Here is a 24,586-nt window from a genome sequence, read left to right as displayed (position 1 = left end):
GGAGATGTTGACAATGGGGAAGGCTGTGCATGTGTGGGGCAAGGGGCGTAAGGGAAATCTTTATACCTTTCTCTCAATTTTGCTGTGAACATAAAACTGCTCTAAAATATAGTCTCTAAAAAAAGTTTTTTTGAAAAAAGATTATACAGTTGATTTATGAGCCAAAGAGTCCTCCCAGCTTGGTCAAAAGTTTTTACAAAGGGAGAAGATATTATATTTCTGTAGGAAAGAGGGAACCTGAATGAGACAAAGGGTGAGTCTCTCTCGGAGGAGCTCCTGGAGACGAGGATGCCCTGAAAGAGCTGGGTCCATGGCTGCTGCCCTCGTGCCCAGGGGCTGGATAGGGGCGCTGTGGCCTGTGCACGTGCTCTCATTTGCCTTCACCGCTCCTGAAGAGTTGGGCAGTGGTAGTGTCCTGATTGTTAACAAGTGACTCTAAGCTCTTTCTAGAACTTTCGGCTCCCTGGGCATGAAGGTCAAGGAGCTGTTAGTGTGGTTGCTCAGGCTTTGTTTACCTCCTTTCGCCAAATAAAGATAATCATCAGTGACCTGCCTTCCTTTCTGCCTCAACCCAGTGAGCCTGTGAGCCTCTGAGCTAGTGGTAAGGCTGGGTGAACATGTGTGAGGTGGCCCTGGCTGTTCCTTGCTGGGCACTTCGAACCTAGGAATGTACGGCTGCGGGGAGGGTGAAGCCCTCTCCTTTCTCTCTTCTCGTTCTTCCCCAACAGGAGGATCCTGGAGAGTGAGGAAGGCAGAGGAAAGGCTTAGCAGTGCTGGGACGGGAATTTCAGGCTTGAGCAAGACGTCTGCGCGTATCTCCAAGTAGTGCTCAGGCTGCTCTTCAATGGCTGACTAAGACCTGGATCTAAAGCCAGTGGTGTGGAAATTGCCCACCTCCCACCCATAAATGCAACTCAGCTACTGAGAGGCTTGGGAACAGGAACACTTTTCTGAAAACAGTCACCTTTCTCTATTCTAGAAAACATAGCCATTGTCCAGTGGACACAGAGCTGAGTGTGTCTTGGCTGAGGGTGTATGTTCGGGTGTTGGTCTGGTGGTCCCTGGGAGGGCTGGGCAAAGCCTAGGAAGAGGCTCTGTTCTGTCTGAGGTATTCACCTGCCTGGGAAAAATGAGACCAAGAGTGAAGACTAGCTGGGTAGTAGAATGACTGAGAAAGGGGAAAAGGGAATGATGACAAGAAAGAACCAGAATGTGGGAAGGAATAGAACTGTCCACTTCATATTTAATCATGGCTCTCCCCCTTTCTCTTCTCACCCCTACACAGCCTGTCCCAGGCCCATTGCTTTGCATCTGATGGAGTCAGTTTAGAGCACATGGGTGCCATCTTGGCAGGGGTGTGAATGGGTTTATCTTTGAACACAAAGACAATATCTGCATGGATATTGTCAGACAATGCATTTCCCTGTTTAGGGAAGGTGATTTTGATGCCTCCTTTCAGCTATGTTTATTCACAATGTGATAGATCTTGGTCTTGGTGAGAAGAGTTTGCCCATCGGGGTTCAGGTGCCTTCTTGTGATCTTCATGCACTTGGAGGAGACATGACAGGTTTCCTCCAGAAACACCCACAGAGAATGGACCACAGATGGGCCCTGCTCCTTGTGCTGAGGGTTCAGTGATCCTGGGGCTCACCTTGGATTCCTAGTTAGACCACTGAGCTCAACATAGCCAAAGGCTATGAATCCAGTGGTTCCTCATTCTCATACACAACGATGTTGTCCTGGATAAAGTCGTTGAAGGGCTGAGTTGGGCAGAAAGTTGCAAAGAAGATATTGAAATGATTGGAGTCAGCAAAAGAAGAGGCAAAGGTGCATGTGGGGACCCAAGAGGCAAAGGGGGACACAGAGAAAGAAATCACCGAAGCTACCTAAGGTACTACGAGTGGTCTTTACTGCAAGAGAGGTGGAGAGTTCAAGGCAGCGTGGCTCGTTCTGGCTCCCCTAGACTCTTATCTCACCTAGCTCTTGGATCACTGGCCTAAAAGAGCAACCTTTAGCTCCTACAGAGTGGGGAAGACTAATAGAGAAAGCAAAGCCTACAGCAAGAAAATTAGTAATGATCTGACAGTATCACAAATCCATAATCTTATTTGACTTACACAGACTGCAGTACAGAGAAATTTCATTAACCTATGGGTGAAAAGAGGAGGACCTGAGAATTCTGGGGATGTGACTCCCAGACAAGTGATATTTTCATGGATCTGAAGCTCAGGGACTTCACACCGAGGGAGAGTGGCTTGAAAAGGCTGAGTTCTGGGAATGTTAAATGTTACAGACACTCTGGAAAACAGTTTGACAATTTCTTATAAAACTAAACATGCAACTCCCATGCGATTCAGCAGTTGCACTCGGGCATTCATCCCAGAGAGATGCGAGCTTCTGTTCACCTAGAAACTTGTTGATGGCTGTTCATAGTAGTTCCATTTGTAGTAGTCAGAAAGGAAACAACGTAGAAATCCTTCAATGGGCAAATGGTTAAACAAACTGTGATACTTCCGTAACATGGAATACTACTAAGGAATAAAAAGAAAAAACCACTGATACATGTAACAGCTTGGATGAATTGCAAGAGAAGTACGCTTAGTGAAAACAGCATTCCCCAAAAGCTATATACTGTGTGATTCCATTTATATGGACAAGCTTAGAGACATGGAGACCAGGTTAGTGGTTGCCAGGTGTTAGGGATGGGGGAGGGGTGAGGTGTGGGTATGAAAGAGCAACACGAGGGATTCAGCTGTTCTGTGTGTTGACTGTAGTGGGTGCATGAATCTGCATGTGTGATAAAATTGCATAGAAGTAAATACATATGTGCGCGCGTGCACACACATGGTACAAGTCAAGCCGGGGAAGTCTGAATAGGATGGGCGGACAGCATCATGTCAACATCCTGGCTGTGACCTAGGCCTATAGTTCTGCAAGACGTTACCACTGGGGAAGCTGAGTGAGGGGCACGCAGCATCGCTGTGTTAGTTCTTACAACTGCATGTGAAACTACAATTATCTCAAAAAGTTTGAGTATTAAAAGATTGTAGTTGTAGAAATTGTGCATCTCTTATACTTACTGTTAGGATATGCTGGCTTACATCTGACTTTGGTACTGAATGACTTTGATATTGAATGACTAATTGTATACTGCACAAAAAGCTTCAAAAGGACATTTTCCTCATTTCCACAGCTCAGAAAACTCGTCATGAAATTTACACTTTTTCTTTGGCATTTGAGCTTCAAATACACACATAAAAAAATAGATAATAGCAACCACCACGAGCATGGAAGATTGAGTATGATAGTCCCACAGCAGTATCAGTGTATCCGTCCTTCACAAGTCCAAACCCATAACTAACTGTAAACGGGTTGAATCACTGAAAGGGTTGTAAACTTGTGAACTAACAACAAATTGAACTCGACATCCGGTGTGAAAAGGTGAACTCCCATCTGCCTGCAAGGCATAGTCGGAGGGCCCCAATCTCTGCACAAAGCCAGAGCTGACCTCCGGCAAGGTTCTGGAAAGCCTGGTGTTCTAGGATCGGTGGGCTGTCAGAGGAGGGGCTTGGGGACCGGCACACTTTCAGCAGCATTAATGTGGTCACTGGAGTAAGGGGGCTGCTGACCCGCTGACTCGGAAGCCTGGCTAGAGAAGTGAGGCTGTTGGTGATTGGCTGATTTTTAGAGCTTGTGGGTTGATTTGAAGTTCTCTCTCATTAGTACTGGTTACTTGTTCGTGACTTGGAACTTTGGCCAAACGACAGTCTTGTCCTTTTTTGAATATGAAAATTAGGCACTTTTATTTTCCAAGAAAGTGGTATGCTTCTTAGTTTCGCCACACATTTTATTTTGTACCTTAATAGTGTTTTAATATTTTCTTAAACGTATCCCATATTTTAAAATTAAGTTTATTCCCACATATTTTATCTTTTTTGTTACTGTTATAAAGGTTTTTTCTTCCATTATATCTTCCAACTGCGTTGTTTATGTGAAAAACATCAATTTCTGTGTAATAATTTTGTATCCCACTACTTTATTGAATTCTTTTACTGTTTATAGTCATTGCTAGTTGATAATTTTGAGTTTCCCAGTTATACAATCATAACTTCTACATGTATTGATAGTTTCCCTTCTCTTTCCTACTTCCTTGTCTTGTCTCATTACATAGGCTAGTACTGCTAACCCAGAGGGAAATACTATTGGTAATAGTGGCTGTAACAGTTACCTATTGCTATAATAATACTTCAGAACAAACTACCCCAAAACTTAGTGACTCAAAACAGTCACCCTTCATGGTTGCTCACCAGCCTACAAGTGGCCTGAGTAGTTCTGGTCTTGGCTGGGTTTAGTACGTGCTTTTAATCAACATGGGTCAGATGGTCTAAGAAGGCCTCATCTGGGAAAGCTTATGTAGCTCAGATCCTCTCTTTGTGGCCAAAAAATAGTCTATTTATTTTGTAGGTGACTCAGTAGATGTTTGTGGATGAATGAGTGAAATTGGTTTACTGAACCCTTGAGAAAGCCAAATTGGTCTGACCAGTTTCCCTTTGAGCTAAACCCTCATGGTCACCACTTCGAGCTTGGGTTTGTAGGGAACTAAGGTAGACCTGTTGGCAGATGTGCCTCTTATGTGTATAGCTCCTTTACCGAGCTCTGGAGCTCTGGCCTCTGCTAAGGATGTGAGACCACGTACTGAAATGTTTTCCATCTTTAAAATATTTTTCCATAAAAAAATATACATTTTTTCCCGATTGTTTCAGGCAGAGCTGGAGCTGGGGCAGTCTCCTTTTCAGACGTCTTCCCTCTGAGAACAAAGAGGCCTCCCTGGTGTTTCTCTCCATTGCAAACGTTTGCTTCCAGGAAAGTAAATGGACTGAGGAAAAAGTGTTCACTGAGGTTTTTGCGTTAAAGGAATAAGCCAGATACATTTTCTACTCTCCATGTTAAATGCATGGAATCTCCGAAACCAAACATTTGAATACATTAATAATATTTAATTAATAAATACACAAATTAATAAATAATTAATAAAACTCTTGCTTAACTTACTAATTGTCCTTGCTTTCCCTGTGTATTTGGTAAATGTATGGCCATGGAAAGCTGGCCATGTTTTGGTAGAACGGCTCTTTTGTGTTGGCCTTGGCACCTTGTTGAGCTCTGCCAGATCTCAGCTGCGATGTGGAGAGTAACTAATTTCCTTCCTTAATTCCATCCCCATGTGACATGTCTGGAGATTGTTATGTGCGATCTGCATGTGTCTGTGTAGATGAAAGAACAGTCATGGCTTGAGGTGCATGAGGACTCACATGAGCAGGGTTAATGCAGAAGTCAAAACCTAACAAGAGCTTGAAGATATGAGTTACCACAGAAAGTTAGTCAGTTAGTGGAAAATGACCTGTGTCATAGGAAATGGTGGTCTTGGAACATTCTTAAATTTCTAGCTTTTATATCAAATTTAGTTCTAAGATATGCATGAGCTGCAAACTCTGTGATTTAGAAGAAAACAATATACTAGAAGAAAATTAAGAATTACAATGATCTTTCTCTTGGAATGTGTTAATGAGGGCTTGTTTCGTGGGTAGTGAAGATGGTTCAATTCCGTTTGAAGAATGAGGAGAGGCCAAAAATAGGAAAAGGAAGGCTGAAGTCGAAAGAGAAGAAGACCAGGGCTGGAATGGGGAGGAAAGTGTGAGGCAGGTGGAAACAAGGTTCTAGATGGATGGGGAATGATGAGGCCAGAACGATGCATGATTAGGAGGAAGGGAGAGAAGGCTACGTGGTAATGATGGCAGGGCATAGAGCTTGATTCAGTGAGGGAAATGGGTAGGACTACATAGATGCTAACTGACAATTATTTTTCCAATGTGTGCTAATAGAGAGGCACCAGTAATTCAAGGCATGGGTTACCAGCATTAGGTATTGTCTTAAAAAAATGATAAACTGGAAGTTGAAAATAGCATTTATTTTTACTTCGTATGCATAAATTTGATTATTGTTGAAGTTGAACATTTTCCTATATATTCCCTTATAACTTATCTTTTTTCTTTTATGAATTAGGTATAATTTTTCTCTGCTTATTTTCAGTATCTGCTGGACAAATCTATTTCCAAAATGGAAGTGGTTTTATTATCTTTGCCAATAATAAATAAAATAATTAAAAATTATATCTGTACCTTATAAAACTTCAGACTTTCATCACAGGATTAAGAAGTGAAAATCACTCATAATTCTACCACTCAGAGAATAAATATTTCCTTAATAATGATTATTATCATTATAATATTTCCTTAACGTTTATGAAAATTAAATTTAATCAATTTTTTTTTATTGTGGTACAAGAAGCATAACAAAATTTACCATTTTAGCCATTTTTGAGCGTACAATTCAGGGACAGTAAGTACATTCACATATAGTGCAAACGTGCTGTATTTCCTCTGATTTGTTTCACTTACGTTGATAGTTCTCATGTGAAAAATGCAGGCACAGTTCTTGAAAGGTTCCCTGGGGTTCCATTGTGGGACTGGCCTTGGCGTCCCTATTGATGGACATCTGGATATTTCCAATGCTTTTAGCTGTTAAAGATCATGTTGTGATGAACATTCTTATGTTGTTACATGTACATTTTTCAGACCTGAATAATTTACTTTTGGATGAATCTCTAGAGGCCGAATGGCTAGAGTGAACAGTAATCACGTTTATAACGCATTTGATACGTATTATTTGGCTTCCAGAAATGCCATACCAATTACAGTCCTACCAGCAGTAAATGAGAGAGAATGCGACAGTATGTTGTTGATTTATGTATACTTTGTTGTGTGAATTTTTTGCTAAAGTTATAAACCATTATTGTTGTAGATTTGTACTGTGAATATATCACTTATTTGTTTTCTGACTTTTACAGTTGAATTTTCTCTAGTTTTAAAAACTTACGTATCTAGAATTCATTTTGGTATTTGATGTGAAAAAATAAGCCAAATTGATTTTCCCCCCAACCTGCTAAGCAGTTGTTACAAAATCTATTCAATACTTGATTCCTCATTTGATTTGTGACGCCTGCTTTATCACACATTATACCGAGAAAATGAACCAACTTGCACTTTCAGTATGTAATAACACAAAGCGGGGTAACTGTTCAATTCTTGTTTTGTCCAAATGCCAGAAGTTTCAGTTGTGAAAATTTATTGCCTTTTCCACTTCTCTTTGGTTATAGTCCAAGGATACTGGAATTCCTCTCGGAGCACAGCCCGATCTCATCACGGACATTGACAGTAAAGTTGGATTTGCTTCGCTAACTATCTCACCACGGTTTCTCGGAGTCCTATTGGCTCAATGAGAGATGTGAGAGACACCTTGGACTAATGGTGCAGCACTTTAAAAAATTTGGGGTCTATGGAGTCATAGCTCTTATATATTCAACATTTTTCCTTATTAAAGAGTTAAATTATATTAACTGGTAGGATTACAAATAAGTAATGATAATACAGCAATGTTTCCACTAAATCTTATGGTCTGTCTGTGTTGGTTGATATTCTATTGTCCATTCATCTATTATCTATCTGCACATCCATCGGTCCATCCGTCATCTACCCATCCATTCATCCACCCGTTCTCTACTTGCTTCCATGAATAACTCAGGGTGGTCTTGATATGTTCTTGTAGTTTTTTGAATTGTGATTTGTAGGTAGTTGCTTTAGAACAACTTCAGGTGCTTTTCCAAAATGTAGATTCTTGAACCCCACCGAGAACCCACTAAATCAGAATCTCTAGGGGGGTGGGGGTGGGGCCTGGGCACCTGCTTAACAGCCTCTCCCATACCACATGATTCTGATGCACCCTGAAGTCTGTGAGCAACCAGAGAGTACCAGGATGCTGGAGTGTGGAAATCTGATCCTTCAACCAAGTTAATTAATCTCTGTATGGAACACAGTGGTTGTTCTAATTCTGTGGCTATTTCTTCAACCACTTGCTGTTTTTTATTACTAGAGTCACGCAAAAAATGCTGCCCACCCTCAAATGTTATTACATAGCTTTGGAAATCCCTTCATCCGGATCCAGTATTTTTCTCTAAGAAAAGAAACAATGTAGGAAAGGAAAACATCTGACCAGCAACACATTTATTTTTCGAGACAAGTTTTGAAGGAAATTGTCAGGTGTTTTTAAAAGCAACACTTTTGCCCTAAAGGCATAGGGTGAAAACCAGATCTGTTGAGCCACCTAATCCCACTAGAAGGGACCCACAAACGTGTGTACTTTGAGGGCGTGGCGTGGGTAACCCACATGGTAAGAATCCCGCGGGGTAACTGCCAAGAGTCTGGGACTCTACTGCAAAGATGCTGAACCAGAATCTCCAGGCGACGGGACTGAGAGTCTGGATCTTAAACAATTGCTCTGCATGATTCTTACGCTTGGGCAAGTGTGCTTTCAGGGCCAGATCTACTGGGGTTTAAATCCTGCTCTGTTGCTTTAGCTTGGTCATTCTTGGCAGATTACTTACTTCACTTCTCCAAGCCTTGGTTTCTCCACTTATAAAACTGAGATGCTTCTACCCAGGGGTCTTGTACGAATTAAATAAACTGTTAGTAGGTGAAGCTGCCAACACAGTTATGAACATGCAGTCAGAACTTAATAATTGTTACTTCCCATCCTACTCCCTTTAGAACAATTGTGTTCATTCAAATACTACTGACTTTTTAGGAACTTATGATTGCCTTTTGTGGAAATAATCCAGACTGGCTTGTTGGGAGGGAAGCATATGGCAAATCTACAGAGAAATGTCTCCTTGTAGGTCTGAGCTCTGTTTTTCAGACTGTGGTCCATGCATCCGAATCACCCATAGCATGCTTTAAAAATCAATCAATCAATCAAACTAGATTCCTGGCTCTCATTCAACGCTCATTGAATCAGAAACTCTAAGAGCAGGCTCCCTGATAAGCATTCTAAACAAGTACCCTCTGCAATCCGTGTATGGCTGAAAGTTGAGAAGCAGAGAAAAAGGGCTATTAACAATCAGAAGGATCTCCTTCCAGGGAGACCCCAGAATTGGTGTCTGACGTTCAAGTGTCTGTGCCATAGCTTATCTCATTCCTCAGCATCCTTCCTGGAGGACAGCCTTCTTTGTTACTCCACCTCTCTGTCCCTACTTAACTGTGCTTAGCCCTTGGATGTACACGGAACACCGTAATTCCAGCTGGAGCGGAAAAGCAATATGATCTAGCCTTTCCTGCTGTGCGTTCTGGTTTCTATAACCTTCTTTCATGGTCTTCCTCCACGCCCTCTCTCCTGGCAGCGAGGGACATGACTTGTGTACAACTGTTGGGTTGTGTCATCTCAGGTTGACAGTGGTCCTTCTGGGAGTGTTGGCTGAGAAGGCCACTTTTGTTGAAAAGCCATCTAAAAACATGATCCCTAAAACAAAATGCTGAAAGTACACCACATCCTGCGGGTTTCTTTGCAGAAGTGACAGGTGGTGCCTGGGCTGAGCCCAGAGACGCTGGAATACTTTCAAGAACAAGTGTCAAATTTTGGTCTCTCCTAGTGTCTCAGTTTTCCACTGATGCCAACCTCAGTGTCTGAACATAGGGAGCACCTTAGATTCTAGAGTTGTTCTAATTTCAGGGGTCCTCAGCTTGTCTACCAACGGTCTTCAGGAGTCCCTGTTACTTCAAAATCAGGCTCCTGAGCCTATGTTCTGGCCAGTAGCTAATAGGCGAGAGCAGGTTCAAGCTAAGAGATGAAGCATTGCCTCTTCCATGGCTATGCACATTGGTCAATGGTCAAGGAAGCTCCACCTGGAATTTGCTACGAGAGATCTGTGCAAATGAGGGGCTGACCTGCTCAGAACTCAGGGTGAGCCCTAAGTTAGTGCTCAGGGTTGTACTTTCAAGAGAATATGGGAGGGGGGAGGTTCTGCCCTTATCTTAAAACATAGGTCCCTCTTTCTCTGTCCTCTGAGTGGAGATAAAGGGTGATTCATGGCAAACAATATCTGAACAGTATCCTTCATCCTGTCTTTTAACTAAAGTGATCTATGAAAAATCCCCATTATTCAGTCAGATCTCCATGATCCAAACAATTCATACAACTGGAAAAAAAACCCCAACAGGGCTCCCCCTTCACCAAATTTGTCCTTGCTGGCTCTCTGTGCTGCTTCTTTTTTGTTTGATAACTGTTCCACCTAGTGTTGATAATTCTCATATCCAAGAAACATATGTTCTTGAGTCAATGCCTTAACAAACTGATGATCTGAGTTTTCTGAGGATTATTTTTCAGGCATGAGAAATTAATTGTCCAAGCATCATCCAATGGTTCCACGGGAGATTTAGCAAGTTTACCCTAGAAAGTTGTCAAGGAAACCCAGGCATCGATGGTGCTGCAGGTTGGGAGGCAGATCCTGTGAGGGAGTCCAGTGCGTGGGATGTTTATGAAGGAATGCCCTTGGGAGGGGGGATGCTGTGAGGGAGGAAAGGAATCAGGAGGGGGCAGAAGAAGGTGTGTGGCAGCCTCAGGTGACTCCACAGGAGCTCTGGAGCCAGAATGGCCCTTCAGAGTTGCCCTGAGTTGGGCTGAGATGAATCAGTAATTGGCTACAGGCCACTCAGGAAAAGGTCTGACTGTGGGCCAGGTGGGCTTCTGCAGTTGAGGCAGTCCTGGGAGGAGCTGACGGTGAAGCCTTTGTGCCCATAGCACTGTCAGTGGCTGAGACAATGCGTCCTTTACTGAAAGAAGGGTGCATCTTTACGTCTGCTGTAGATGGCGTCTACAGCAATAACACACTCCCTTAGACACACATCTGTGTGATTTTACATCTCTCCCCACTTTGAGCTAGGGGTCTCCTTCTTTCTCTCTCCCTTGTTTTTATCTTCTCTAGCTCTTTGTCTTATCCTCTCTCCTGCCTTTCAAGATAACTCTCCACTCAGTTTCTGGCTAGGAGAACCCAGAACCATTAACATCTGTGTTGGCATTCAGTGGCTCCCTCCACATTGGACCCTGGTTTGAGAGTTGGTATTTGAGTGCCAATCCCAAACTCTACGCTCTTCTTTATGGCCTCAGGAGTATGTGCCACAGCCGCACCTTCCTCTGACAGAGGCCATCACCTCTCTGTGTATCTCAGCCTCCTTCTGTAACAAGAGGACACTAAATCCCAGCTTAGATTTGAAATAAGGCAGTGACCCAGAAGCCACACGCTGACTTCGATGCTTAGCCTTACCAATGCCCGTGAGAAAGCCCTTCAAGGTTCTGTTGGGACCTGCCCTCGGATGTGCATATATTGCCTTGTTCCCAGTTTTTGGCCCTTCTAAAAATGAGGTGGCTGCCCATTGAGGGCCATGCACTGAGCTCATATGCATGAGTTTTTGAGGGCATGTCACTGAGTGTCCTTTACTACCCAAGATCCAGAGATCTGAAGGAATGGTTCTCGCCCGGCTCCTGCCATCGTAGTACAGCTATAACAGCTGCTTTGTATTTGCTGCTCAGATTCAGCTGAAACTCATCGGAAATCAGATCTGATGAGGGCCTTAGTTCTGATGACTACACTAACTTCATCTGCTCGGATTTCCAGTTAGTCAAGCTAGTTGCTGAGCCCTTTGTCCTGTTGTTTCCTTTAGACCAATTTGGAATGGTGGTGCTTCATGAATAATCCATGAGCATTAACCAGCTGCATGCATAAGGGTATTTCCACTGTGTCTTTGCCATGGATTTTCGATGGTTCTGATGTAATTCATAAGCAATCAGGAAGAGCCAGACCCTGATTTAAAGTATCTTGAGAGCTCTGCGGGTCCTTTCAAGTTTCCAAAGGGAAGGCATGATAGTAACGGGTCTGTGAGTGGTCAGAACAGGGATGTTTTCCCTGGAGAATCTTTAATGTCACAGTTGGCAGTATTACAGGGATGACGAATATACGAAGATAATTCTCAAATTATTTGAAATAAAACTTGATGCCAGCTTCTTTTGGTTCTTTCGGTTTCTGTCGTTGCCTTAGCCACTAAGTGGTGTGGGTTAAAACAAAAGCCATAATTAAATTGAACCCAGTTTAAGGGGAAAAATTGGGCAACTCTGCTTAACCAGAAGCAGGTGGTGCTGGAATGCTCCATGGAAGTGAGCCGTGAGAAGGGAATGCAGATTTTTTTAATTGAAAACAGTTAAAAATACTTGTGGTCTTTTGTGCCAGGCCGTGATTAAGACATATGCATATACGTATCTTAATCACACACACATATATATATATATATATATTTCAGTTTCAGAAAAACTGTGGTGGAAATGCAGCATAGTTTTAATTAGAGGGGGCTTCGCAGCAAGGGAAGGTGGGGTTTAGTGTGTGTGTCTTTGTGTGTGTGTGTGTGTGAGAGTTTATTTCCAGGGTTGTTTTGAATAAAGACATTTTCCTATCCCAGGTAAAATGTGATCTCATTTGTTCTCCATTCAGGAACTAATCTGTGGCGTAAAGCAGCGCACGTCTTGTGCAGCGAGTGTTCCCCTGGGAAGCAGGATGGATGGAGCGTTCGTCTGTCTCCCCATTGGCCGCCTGGGATGGGAGAGCTGATCTGGTGACAAGCAGGTACCTTATTCTGCCCTAATCGCTCTAGGGTTTTCCTTCCTGAAACTCTGTGTTTGTTCCATGGAACTGTCTCTGGAGAGTACCATGTGACCAGGCACAGGGAATTAAGAGGGGGCTGTAGCCCACCTGGGTGAAGTGCCAATTTCCCTCAAATATCGCTGCTGGTGAAATACCTGATGCCCAGGTAAGTTCAAATTCCAGGTAAATGATGGATAACGTTTTAGTATAAGTGTGTCCTATGCAATATTTGGGACTAAAAGTTATTTGCTTGTTACCTGGAGTTCAAATTTAACCAGGTGCCCCATACTTTTATCTAAGTCTGGCACCCTATCTCCAAAGGGCAACGTTTCCTGTGACTGAGAGTGGGTCGGACACCTATTGAAGTCTCATATTTTTGTTACTGTTGTTGTCAATGCTCTTCTTGACTTCATTAAATCCACAAGGATGCCTGGATTTTTACAGCTCCAATTCCTTCATCAAAATGGAAGCAGTTTTCATTATTTCTGCTTAAAAAAAAGGATAATTGGTCAGCCAGCATGCTCTCCCACTTGTAAGTTACTGTTCAGTTTTCCTTTGTTGACTGCATGGTGTAAATGCCATAGTAATTTGCCAAGTTGGTTGTTTGAGGATTTTTGCAGATGAGGAAAAACACAAGGATTGTGCCTTGGGAAGGCCAGTTCTAAAAATAGAAGAAGCTTATTAAAGCCTCTAATGGGACAGAAGATGTTCAGTCAGATGAATGGTGATACTACAGGTTCTGTTTCCAGCTCTCAGGGTAACTTGCTGTGTGACTTTAAGCAAAGCCCTTAATCTCTCTGGGCCTTATATTCTCCTTTTATAAAAGGAACTGGGACTTCTAAGGCCCATTATAACCCTTTTATTTCATAAAAATATATAATTTCTCTAATATTCCGGTGCTATACCATGTCTGGTTTGGTAAGTTGGGAGTCTGATTCTGTGCAAAGCTGGGGAAGCTGTGCTTTCCAGGCATTAAGGGATTCCTCCAGGGAGTGTGACTGGCGGTGGTTTTTTGCTTCAGTCACAGTAGCCTATTTCAGGACAGTTCTTCTCATTTGCTTGTTGCATTTGATCAACCAGCCAACATTGGTGTGGTTGCTTGGGTCTGAGATACCAGAAGGTATAAAACAGGGTCTTCATCTCAGTCTGGTGGGGGTGGGGTAAGGATGGGTGTGGAGAGACACAGTGAGCAGGTCAGAACCACGTGGGAGGTTCTAGGATAGAGACAAGGGTGGAGTATTACGATGGATTTTAAGGAGTGTGACTTCCTGGTTGTTGCTGATTGAACTGGCTGTGAATTCTAGTATTTCTAGTCGCCGGCCCCTCTGATCATACACGGCCGTCAGAATCACAGTATTCACTCCATCACCAGGGCATGCATATGCACAGGAGCTGGTGCACATGCACACACGCACACACATGCACACACAAGTGAAGGGAGGGAATGAAAAAGAAGTTGTGTCCAGAAGAAAGAACAGAGAGGAGGAAGAAAGAAGAGCCACAGTTTAAAAGAGCCATCTCCTGTCTCCACTTTTCTACTCTATCCATTATATTACTAAGATAAGGCATTAAAAAATAGCCAAAATTTATGTGCTTGTCGCTGTTTTAAACGTGTTGTACACAGTCACTTATTTAATGCCCTCAACAACCCCATGCAATAGATACTATCATTAACCCCTTTTTATAGAGGAGGAAACTTACATACAAAGGGGTTTTTTTGCTTGTATGTTTTAAGGTTTTGTATGTTTTCTTTTTTGAGATTAGATATCCCTCTACCGTCATTAAAATGTGATTGGTCCAGGTCTAATAAATAATAATAAATCCAGTATTTATAAGAGAGCCTCTATTTCCTAAGGAACTAATAATTATGATTTTGCGAAATATTTCGTTAGATCTGGCTTTGCATCTCTCAAATGCAATGCTTTACAGCACCACTATTTCTCATATTTTCCCCAGAGGAGTTTTTCTACCTGAGGAGTATTTTTTTCTCGTTATTTCAGAGGGGATGGTAGTTATGCAAAGTGTATTTCTCTCCCCTAGAAGATATATCAATATATTATTTGAATTAGTTTGCACAAATAATTGAGAAATCACTTTTTAAAGAAGGGGCAGCTTTGAATGTGGGCATTCCAAACTGGAGAATAGATCAGAAGGCGCTGGATCTAAACCACGTTTAGCCACGATCTGCATAAGCATTGTGCTGGAAACTCTTGTGAAGCTTTGATTAGGAGCTGGAGGAGGTAGGAGGTGATGGTGCAATGGAGGGTAGGGCTTTCTCTTGGCAGTAAGAGTTGTCCATGCCATCCGCTCGAGGATGGGCAATCACAAAGGACAAAGCAAAGGTTGACAGCCCTCTCTGTCATGTACCTGGGAAATTCGTCTTGGATTTATTAGCCACATAAATGAGTTTCCTGCAAAGTGTAGCCATAAATCACCATAGAAAGATTGAAATGGTATCATTTCCTTGGGAATAAGAAGTCGAGTTGGTGTAGCAGTTCAAGAGCAATTATAACACAATTAAATGTTCAGGTTCCTCCCTCCCACTCATGATTTATGCCTGAGAAAAATGTACTGAAAGGTCTGTATTTTCAAAAGGAGGTCAGAGCTGTTGAGTAGCCAAGAACAACAGAAAAGACGCTGAACACTCTCGAGCAGAAGACTAGCAACGTGCCATTTCTTTCTTAGAAAGGAACACCTGTACCACGTAAAACATGTAAAATACATACATGCCATGTAAATATGCAAAAAAAGATGTATGCCAAAACTAATTTGTATCTTTATGATTTTTCTAAGAGTCTAGTGAGAAACAATCTATTGGTTTGGGGGAAATTATGAAATGGTCCGGAATATGATTGCAAACAGCCTTAGAGTCCTAGCATATTTGAGCTGAACGAGAAGTTAGAGATCATTCTCTTCAGCCACATGGGTACGGGAAACCATTCGACAAACATTTATTGGCTTCCTACCAGGTGTATAGTGCTAATCTAGGTACTTTGGGTACAAAAGAAGTAAAATGACACCAAAAGCATGAGCAAAAAAAGAAAAAATGGATAACTGGACTTCTTCAAAATTAAAAACTTTTGCACATCAAAGGACATTATCAAGAAAGTGAAAGGGCGACCTAGAGAATGGGAGGAAATATTTTTAAATCATATATTTGATAAGGGTCTAGTATTCAGAATATAAAGATCTCCTACATTTCAACAAGCAAAATGCAAATAATCCAGTTACAAAAGGGGCAAAGGATCTGAATAGACAGTTCTTCAAAGAAGATGTATAAATGACCAACCGTCACAGACAAAGATACTCAACACCACTAGTCGTTAGGGAAACGCACATCAAAACCATATGAGATACCACTTCACACCCACTAGAAAAGCTATAACGAAAAAATTAAAGAGAGGTAAATAACTAGTTTTGGAGAGTATGTGGAGAAATTGGAGACCTCTTTCATCGCTGATGAGAACGTAAAATGGTTCAGCTACTGTGGAAAATAGTTTGATGATTCCTCTAAAAGTTGAGAATAGAATTACCATATAATCCAGTAACTCCACTTCTAAGTATATACCCAAAAGTACTGAAAACAGGGACTCGAACAAGTACACGTACATGCGTGTTCATGGCAGCATTATTCACAAGAGCCACAAGGTAGAAACAACCTAAATGTCCGTTGATGGAAGAATGGGCAAACAAGTTGCGTGTCTACATACAATGGGATATTATTCAATCATATAAAGAAACAAAGTACTGATACATTCTGCAATGTAGGGGAACCTCCAAAAATTATGCTAAATTAAATAAACCATACATCAAGGTCACATATTGTATGATACTATTTATATGAAATATCCAGCATAGGTAACAAGAGAGTCAGAAATCAGACTAGTTGTTGCCGTAGTGGTTTGGGGTGATGAAAATGTTTTAGAACTTGACAAATGTGGTAGTTGCTCAACATTGTGCATGTACTAAATGCCACTGAATTTTACACTTTAAAATGGTTAATTTTATGTTAACATGAATTTCACCTTAATTAAAAAAAAGAAGTAGAGCATTGTGTAATAGAAAGGGCACTGGATTTGGAATAAGGATGGGTTTGTGACCTGACTCTGCCACTTTCTCTTTATATGAACCTGGAGAAATCATTTGATCTCACTCTGGAAAGTGCGCATTCATAGAATAGGCAGAATTCTAACCTATCTCAGGGGGGCATGTAGGTAACAGTCGGTGGACAACTGAGATAACACATGTCAAACGCTTTTCTGTCTGTGATCATTTTTTTTCATATAAACTAGATATCCACTAAGCAAAGTAAGAACAATTGCAAAGCGATGCCCATGGGAAAAAGGGTGCATAAACACTACGGAAAGGAAGAAATGCAGGAGTAAGCTAAGTGATGGGGTGCGGCAGCAGCAAGACTGGATGGCTTCAGGTCCTCTGCTGGGGAGGCGGGAACACAGCATGGGAGTGAAGCGAAGCATCAAGCAGTGGGGGGAGAAAAAGGAGAAGAGGGCTTGGCTCTTCCTAGCGGGATAAACCACTGCCATAACGGAGAGCTGGCTAACCCTGGAAATTAAAGATCGGCACCACGCGAAGTGCCCTCAGCATGGCGTGGGCTGCTCCCACTGCTGCTGACTCAAAGGGCTGCTAAGCATATTTATTTTGCAATGTGCAGATGCCTAGTTTCCTGGGCCTCTGGGCACACCAGTGATAATGCTGCAATTTATCTGCCGTGCTTCATCTTCCTCCATGAAGCTAGGCCACGTGCCCACTGGCAGTTGACTCCACCAAGGGAGAAACGGAGAAGGAAGATCCTAGTGACCAGGGGAAGGTGTTTGTGCAGACACACAAGAAACAAGCGGCTGCTTCTGTCTTTAGCTGTACGCAAACTGCCTTATCTTGAAGAGCAAGGACAAGGAAAAAAGCTTTTGTTCAGGAAAACAGAAATCCTTGTACAGTGGATCAGCAAAAGTCAGGGAGGAAAATGCCCTCTATCACTTCCAGCAGTGGAAAAATATGTTGTTTGCCATCAGAGGGTAATTTTTTATTATGTAAATATTTGGCTTTGCTCTAAATATTACCTAAATTTGTGTGTGCATGTGTACTCATGTTAATATTCAGTACAGCTTAACTAGAATTCCTTTGCTGGACTGAAGAGAAAGAATTAATTTATTAGCAGTCAATGTCTATGCAGTAGCCATGCAAAGAGAACTTTAAAAATTTTAGACTAAAATAGGATAAATTAAAAAATTTGGAGACCCCAGCCTTCACTCTGTGTGTGTGCACATGCACACGTGCTTGTCACATGTGTGTGTGAGTTTGTGTAAACGCCCACTGCTGTGGGGCCACAAGGCTCTGGTGTAGATTTGGGTCTGGCCAGTAGCAGAAATCCCAGTGCATCTGACAGCTGCTCTGGGGCTGGGAGCGTTGGTGGGTTCAAGTGTCACAGTGTGAAAAGCTGGGGTGGAAGCCCTGATTCACTCAGGTTTAGCCTCTGCTTAAACACCATGAGGTGTCTGTTTCTAATGGAAATTGAACTTGACCTTCCAGGGCTTCAGGTTTGCTTCTTTTTGACAAGTTGTGGTTTTCTATCTGAGAAGGGAGAAGGACTTTGCAAACCTTACAGAAGAGATGAGCAATGTAGAAGTCAACCAGACTTGACAAAGTTGGACGGACATGGAAGGTGTGACAAAGGCAAAGCTGGTTTTCAGGGCGTTACCAAGGCTTCTGTTACTGCCCTGGAATGACGGTGCCTGTTGATGGCAGCAGAGGCGGAACAAGACCTGAGGCGAAAGCGCTGACGGTCTTCGGCTGCTCGGGAGAAGAGGCCGGAGGCAGATCTTGGAACCTCTGGCCCCCAGAACAGAGGACACAGAATGGGGAGGCGGGGAGAGAGAAAGTTGAGGGCTGCTCAACTGGATGACAGACCTGAAAGTCCAGGAAAACAAACGGGAAAAATGATTATTTTTCTCCTTTCACAGACTCTCCTCCTCGCTGCCTCCCACAGTGAAAGTTAGAAAAATGGAGAATTATGAAATAGTTCTGAATGGTGAAAAACATGTTTGACAAGTTGTTTACCTGGCATTGAATTCCCAAAAATAATTTTCCAAAATTGCGCAAGAGGAAGACTTACTCAGAAACACGTTGTTTCCGTTCCTTATAAGCCACCATAATGATAAAGTGCTGTTCACACAGTCCAACGGAGGTGCTCGACGCACAGCTCTCTGAAGGGAGTACCTTTCAATGTTGGCAGTGGTCGCTAGGGGTCAAGGGCATTGAGACATTTCAGGCCTACTAATGCTTATCAATCCATCCATCAATCAATCAATCAGTTTTCTGTGTGGGTGGTCCTCATTATTCAGGTATTTACTATCCAAGTTTCTAAGGCTATGAGGTTACATAGGGAATCACCATAGTTAAAAAGTATTCATTAATGAGCTGGCCACTGAGAGCATTAGTCCTCCTCAAGCAGCCTTCCCCTTTTATAGTAAAGTCACTTTTGCTGATTGTCAGATGTAAACATGCCATCCTAGGAGAATACAGTATAAGGTCCAGGAGGATATGATCCCTCCCTTGAGAGTGAGGAAGGCCAGCCTCTTCCATGGCCCCATGGAGTCCTCACCCTTATCCAGTGATGGTCCTTATCCTTATCCAATGATGGTTCTTATCCTTATCCAATTATGGTTCTTATCCTTATCCAATGATGGTCCTTACCCTTACCCTAGATGTTCCTGACCCTTATCCCATGATGGTCCTGACCCTTATCCCATAATGGCCCTTACCCTTATCCCGTGATGATCCTGACCCTTATCCCATGATGGCCCTTACCCTTATCCCATGATGGCCCTGAATCTTATCCCATGATGGTCCTGAACCTTATCCCATGATGGCCCTGACCCTTATCCCATGATGGCCCTTACCCTTATCCCTTGATGGCCCTTACCCTTATCCCATGATGGTCCTGACCCTTATTCCATGATGGTCCTTACCCTTAGCCCATGATGTCCTTTACTCTTATCCCATGATATTCCCTACCCTTATCTCATGATGGTTCTTACCCTTGTCCCATGATGTTCCTTAGGCTTATCCCTTGATGTTTTTGGCCATTGTAAAGCTTCTTGGGGACTTGAAATCAGGGAGCTTTACGAACAAATGGGGAAGCTGTTGCCATGGCCTCTCTGCACAGCCCTCAGTTTGTCCTATGTTGTGTCCTTTAGCACATTAAAGAAGCTGTGGCCTTTGCCTGTGTCACATCGGTGTTGCCATGTGACAACCGTGCACATGTGTGTCTGAGTCTGTTCATGCTGCTATAACAGAACACCATAGACTGGATGGTTTACAAACAACAGAAAATTATTTCTTCCTGTTCTGGAGGCCGGAAAATCCACTATCAAAGTGCTATGAGATTCAGTGTCTGGTGAGGACCTGCTTCGTAGATGGCTGTCTTCCCACTGTAACCTCATATGGTGGAGGGGGCTAGGGAGCTCCCTGGGGTCTAAGGCACTAATCCCATTTATGAGGACTTCACCCTCACGACCTAATCACCTCCCAAAGGCCCCACCTCCTAATACCATCACATTGGGGGTTAGATTTCAACATATAAATTTTGGGAGGACAGAAACATTCAGTCAATAGCAATGTAAATAGATGACAGGGTCTGCATAAGGGAGAATAAGTAAGACACCTAAAAAGCGAGAAGGATTGAAATAACAGCAGACCCATGGAATATGTCAATCATAAAATATATCAAAAATAGGGAGAAAGAAAGTGTGTTTTACTGACCAGCAGTGTAACCTCAGTGCCGTGAACTTCCCACAGCCCAGACCTACACCGCAGTGACTCACCAGACTGATCGCCTGCCCTGAGTCTGGAGCAGGCCAAAAATAAGCCCTCTTGTTGTAGTCTATAGTCTACAGTCTCGTTATAGTCTATAGTCTACAGTCTTGTTATAGTCTATAGTCTACAGTCTCGTTATAGTCTATAGTCTACAGTCTCGTTATAGTCTATAGTCTACAGTCTCGTTATAGTCTATAGTCTACAGTCTCGTTATAGTCTATAGTCTACAGTCTCGTTATAGTCTATAGTCTACAGTGTTGTTATAGTCTATAGTCTACAGTCTCGTTATAGTCTATAGTCTACAGTTTCATTATAGTCTATAGTCTACAGTGTTGTTATAGTCTATAGTCTACAGTCTCGTTATAGTCTATAGTCTACAGTCTCGTTATAGTCTATAGTCTACAGTGTTGTTATAGTCTATAGTCTACAGTGTTGTTATAGTCTATAGTCTACAGTCTCGTTATAGTCTATAGTCTACAGTCTCGTTATAGTCTATAGCCTACAGTCTTGTTATAGTCTATAGTCTACAGTCTCGTTATAGTCTATAGTCTACAGTCTTGTTATAGTCTATGATCTTCTTTTTTTTTTTTTCCAAAAGAAGCAAGGAAGGACAAGGCTTGATGCAGTCTTTTGAGTAAAAGTCAAGGAAAATTCAAGAAAGAGTTGCAGTTAAGAATTTAGAAAGTACCCAAAGGTCGAATGTGGGTGTCCTTTGTGGTTAGGATGCCCTCTGCGTCCAGCTGCAGTGCCTCCTTAGGATGCCGACTTTGCCGGTCGTCACTGCGTCTGAATCAGCCATCTCATTTTGGTCAAAATCCCTCTTCAAATGTCCCAGCTTTAGTGGAAATCTTGGAGGACTTTTGTGAAAGGGCAGAAGAAAGAAAAGAGAATGATCTTCCTGAGTTCCTGGAAGAAGTTTAGTGAGTTACTTATGCTCCCCTGAATCTTCTAGACTCCAAAATCTAAGGCGGAAGTCCTTTGGGAATTTGGTAGACGTGTGATGGTGAGCAGACGCTGTTAATGTGTTTCCTGATAATACAAAGCAAGCAGGATTGCCAAGTGTTGGTGTTGAAAAGTCACATTCAAGGGTAATGTCTGATCTCGGCATGCCCTCTGGGAACTGCCCACCATGGGGCGAGCAGCATTCATTTTCTCACTTTCCTTCCTTCTTGCTTGCTTCAATAGGATAAGAAAGAGGTGAGATTGTATCAGAATAACCTCAGACAAATGAGAAATAAGGTGTATTCCTTCTCTGCTCAGTACCATGGATGACACCACCACAGAAAGTGTGATATTCCTTTTTTAACCTAAGGTTGATGTTTTCCTGGGTTCTCATACTTTTGTCAGCTTATCATAAACTGGCAAACCTTAGAATGTGTTAGGTTAGAGTTCTTAAAGCTCATCAATGTACAATTCCATGTAAAGACATATTAAATTTGTACACATTTCCCCTTGAAGTTAATATACAAAACGGGATCCTCCTATGAGCAAACTGTAATGCATCGTCCTTCTTTCTCTGCTCTCATTGGCTTTTCTCTCTTAAATCAGTCTGATGACATTTTATTGTCTCCATTCGCTCTCTCCTCTTCGGTTCTGCAGGGGGAAGTGAGGAGAAATAGTGGAAACTTCCACGTAATACCTTTTGTCCTGTTGCACGTGATATATTTTATCTTCCTAAACACATCAAGAGATTTAGTTTGTCAATGAGACCAAAAAGCAAGCACCCCTTGCAGTATCTCCCCGCCTTTTTCTATCGCTCACCAAACAACAGGTCAGTAGAGGATACTCCCTTCCTTTATGGCTGCAAATTTTCTGAAAATTTTACATTTCTTCAAAGGATATACCGAGGACAACGGATGTGATTCACTTAGTGAGGGAAGGAGAGGGGATGGCTTGACGTTATAGCAGGATATAGGCTTCTCGCATTAAAATGTGTTCAGTGTGGGGCCGGCCCCATGGCCGAGTAGTTGGGTTTGTGTGCTCCGCTTCGGTGGCCCGGGGTTTTGCCGGTTCGAATCCTGGGTGCAGACAAGGCACCACTCATCAGGCCACGCTGAGGCGGCATCCCACATGCCACAACTAGAAGGACTCACAACCAAAATATACAACTATGTACTGGGGGGAATTTGGGGAGAAAAAGCAGGAAAAAAAATGTGTTCAATGCGTTTCTGTATCCCCCAGCACCCAGCACAACGCCTGGCATGATTGCACGCTCTATAAATGCCCAGTGGATTGAACGGACACCCAAGATGTTCTCTTTGGCCAGAAAAATGATGGTACCTTTTGGTACAGCCAATATCTGGGAGGGGGCATTGAGGTTAATGATGCCAAGCCTTAAATACATTCTAAAGTTAGATTGGAAATATGTTTTGTTCAGAGATTATATTGTGAAAAAAAGTGCAAAGTGTCCAGATTAGAAGTTAGCTCATCAAGTAGCTGATAGGAAAAAAGGTGGAAGTTCCAGAAATGGGGTAGGACATTAATATTTGTTATTGAACCTGATATGTACCAGACAGTGACTCCCAGAAATATAGAGGAGACATACTTCATTTCATGCAATCCCCTAAAAGGACTGATACCATTTCCATTTTACTGTCGAGGAAATAAAGGTTCAGGGATGCTTGTAACTTTCACAGGGTCACAGTTAATCAGCGTTAGAGCCAAGATTCCAATCAGGTCTATCTCCAAAACTTATGCCTTTTCCCCAAAAAGGAAATGCTCTCCTCACCCCCTTTAAATTTAGGGAGATACTAATCCCATCGGCATTGCAGAATCTTTTTTTTTCCTCCCCAAAGCCCCAGCACATAGTTGTATATCCTAGTTGTAAGTCCTTCTAGTTCTTCTATGTGGGACGCTGTCACAGCATGGCTTGACGAGTGGTGTGTATGTCCCTGCCTGGGATGTGAAGTGGTGAACCCTGGGCCGCCGACGCGGAATCTTCTGAAGGGTAGACTCTATGTGGGAGCTGCGACCAGGAGTGCTGGGTACAATGAGATAAATCAGAGAGGTGTCCGCCCTGGGGGCCTACCCAGCTCTCTCTCCAGGAGCCACAGAGCAGGAGGGCTGACCAAGGGCTGGGCCCAGAGCAAAGCTTAGAGGGAGGCAAGGAGATCCCACAGCACAAGTTGCCAGAAGGTGTGTGACACAGGTGGGATTCAGGCCCCACTTCGCCGGGAAGTCTTCCTCTTTGGGAGCTTATGGTTTGCAGTGAACACAGACAGAAACAGCGTCTGCGGAGCAGAAAGGGAGGGGGTTGCAGGATGGTCCCAACTACAGCAGGTGTTTTCCCTTCCAGACTGTATTCATTTCATTTCCCTGTTATTTACATTTAATTTTTTAAGTAGCATTGAGCTCAAAAGGTATAAGTTCTGTTAGTCCACTTTTTGTGAAACTCATCTTATAAAATGCAAAAAAATGTAATGTAATGTAATGTAATGTAAATGTAAGAAAGAATTTTGCTTAGTGAAATTATGAAGCCCCTCCTGGGCAGATCCAAATATTGAGGATAAAATTTGGGAAAGCAGAAAAAAATGAAAATAAATAAACAAAACTCCTTTGTTTCATACATCTAAAATGATGGGATCCCTGGAATCGTTTCTGTGCCTGACTTGCAGACTGGCAAAACGAGAAGAAAAGGCATCAATACCAGGGTCTGGCAAACAGGAAAACGGTTCGAGTGGAGTTGAAACTGTTAAATGGCTTTCACGTCTAGACTGTCTGTGTCCCCATCGCAAGGTTGTTCCCAGGAGGCGGCCTGTGGAGGAGCACCGTTCTAGATGTGGAAGGAAACAAGCTTTTCAGAGGGAAACACCCCACATGGGAGGAAGCTTCCTCTTGTTTCTTCTTCTTAAGTATTTTATGATGCATATACCGGTGGGTGAAGGGACTCAGACTGTCACTATATTGGAGAGACAGGAGGTGGTTTAAAAAATATATTGCCTTTTATATCATATGACGTGATTAGAGAAGAGGAGCTTGCCAGATTTATGTGTGTGTTACGGATGCCACTTTTGAGTCATGGAAGGAAATTATTTTATGAGGCTTCATTTGGTTTTATGAGGAAAGACCACCTCAGAGGAGAAAGTGAGTTTTGAGCTCCATCCCTTGGAGCTGGGTTGTCCACATGACCTTGGTCCTGGTGTCATGAGATCTTTAAGATCTGTCACCTAGACAAGA

General features: G+C 42.7%; 1 long non-coding RNA gene across 1 annotated transcript in view; it reads left to right on the top strand.

Moving 5' to 3' along the window:
• LOC138920406 (uncharacterized) overlaps positions 1–24,586 on the top strand; it is a 61,587-nt gene that overhangs the window by 13,566 nt on the left and 23,435 nt on the right. Inside the window, exon 2 of the long non-coding RNA XR_011431528.1 lies at positions 12,428–12,559. This is a non-coding gene — a long non-coding RNA (uncharacterized lncRNA). The remainder of the gene's footprint in view (positions 1–12,427; positions 12,560–24,586) is intronic.

Source organism: Equus caballus, chromosome 23, assembly GCF_041296265.1.
Source record: "Equus caballus isolate H_3958 breed thoroughbred chromosome 23, TB-T2T, whole genome shotgun sequence".
Taxonomy (NCBI): Eukaryota; Metazoa; Chordata; class Mammalia; order Perissodactyla; family Equidae; genus Equus; species Equus caballus.
The sequence above is the reverse complement of the archived record's forward strand: the minus strand, read 5'-3'. Positions and strand labels throughout refer to the sequence as shown.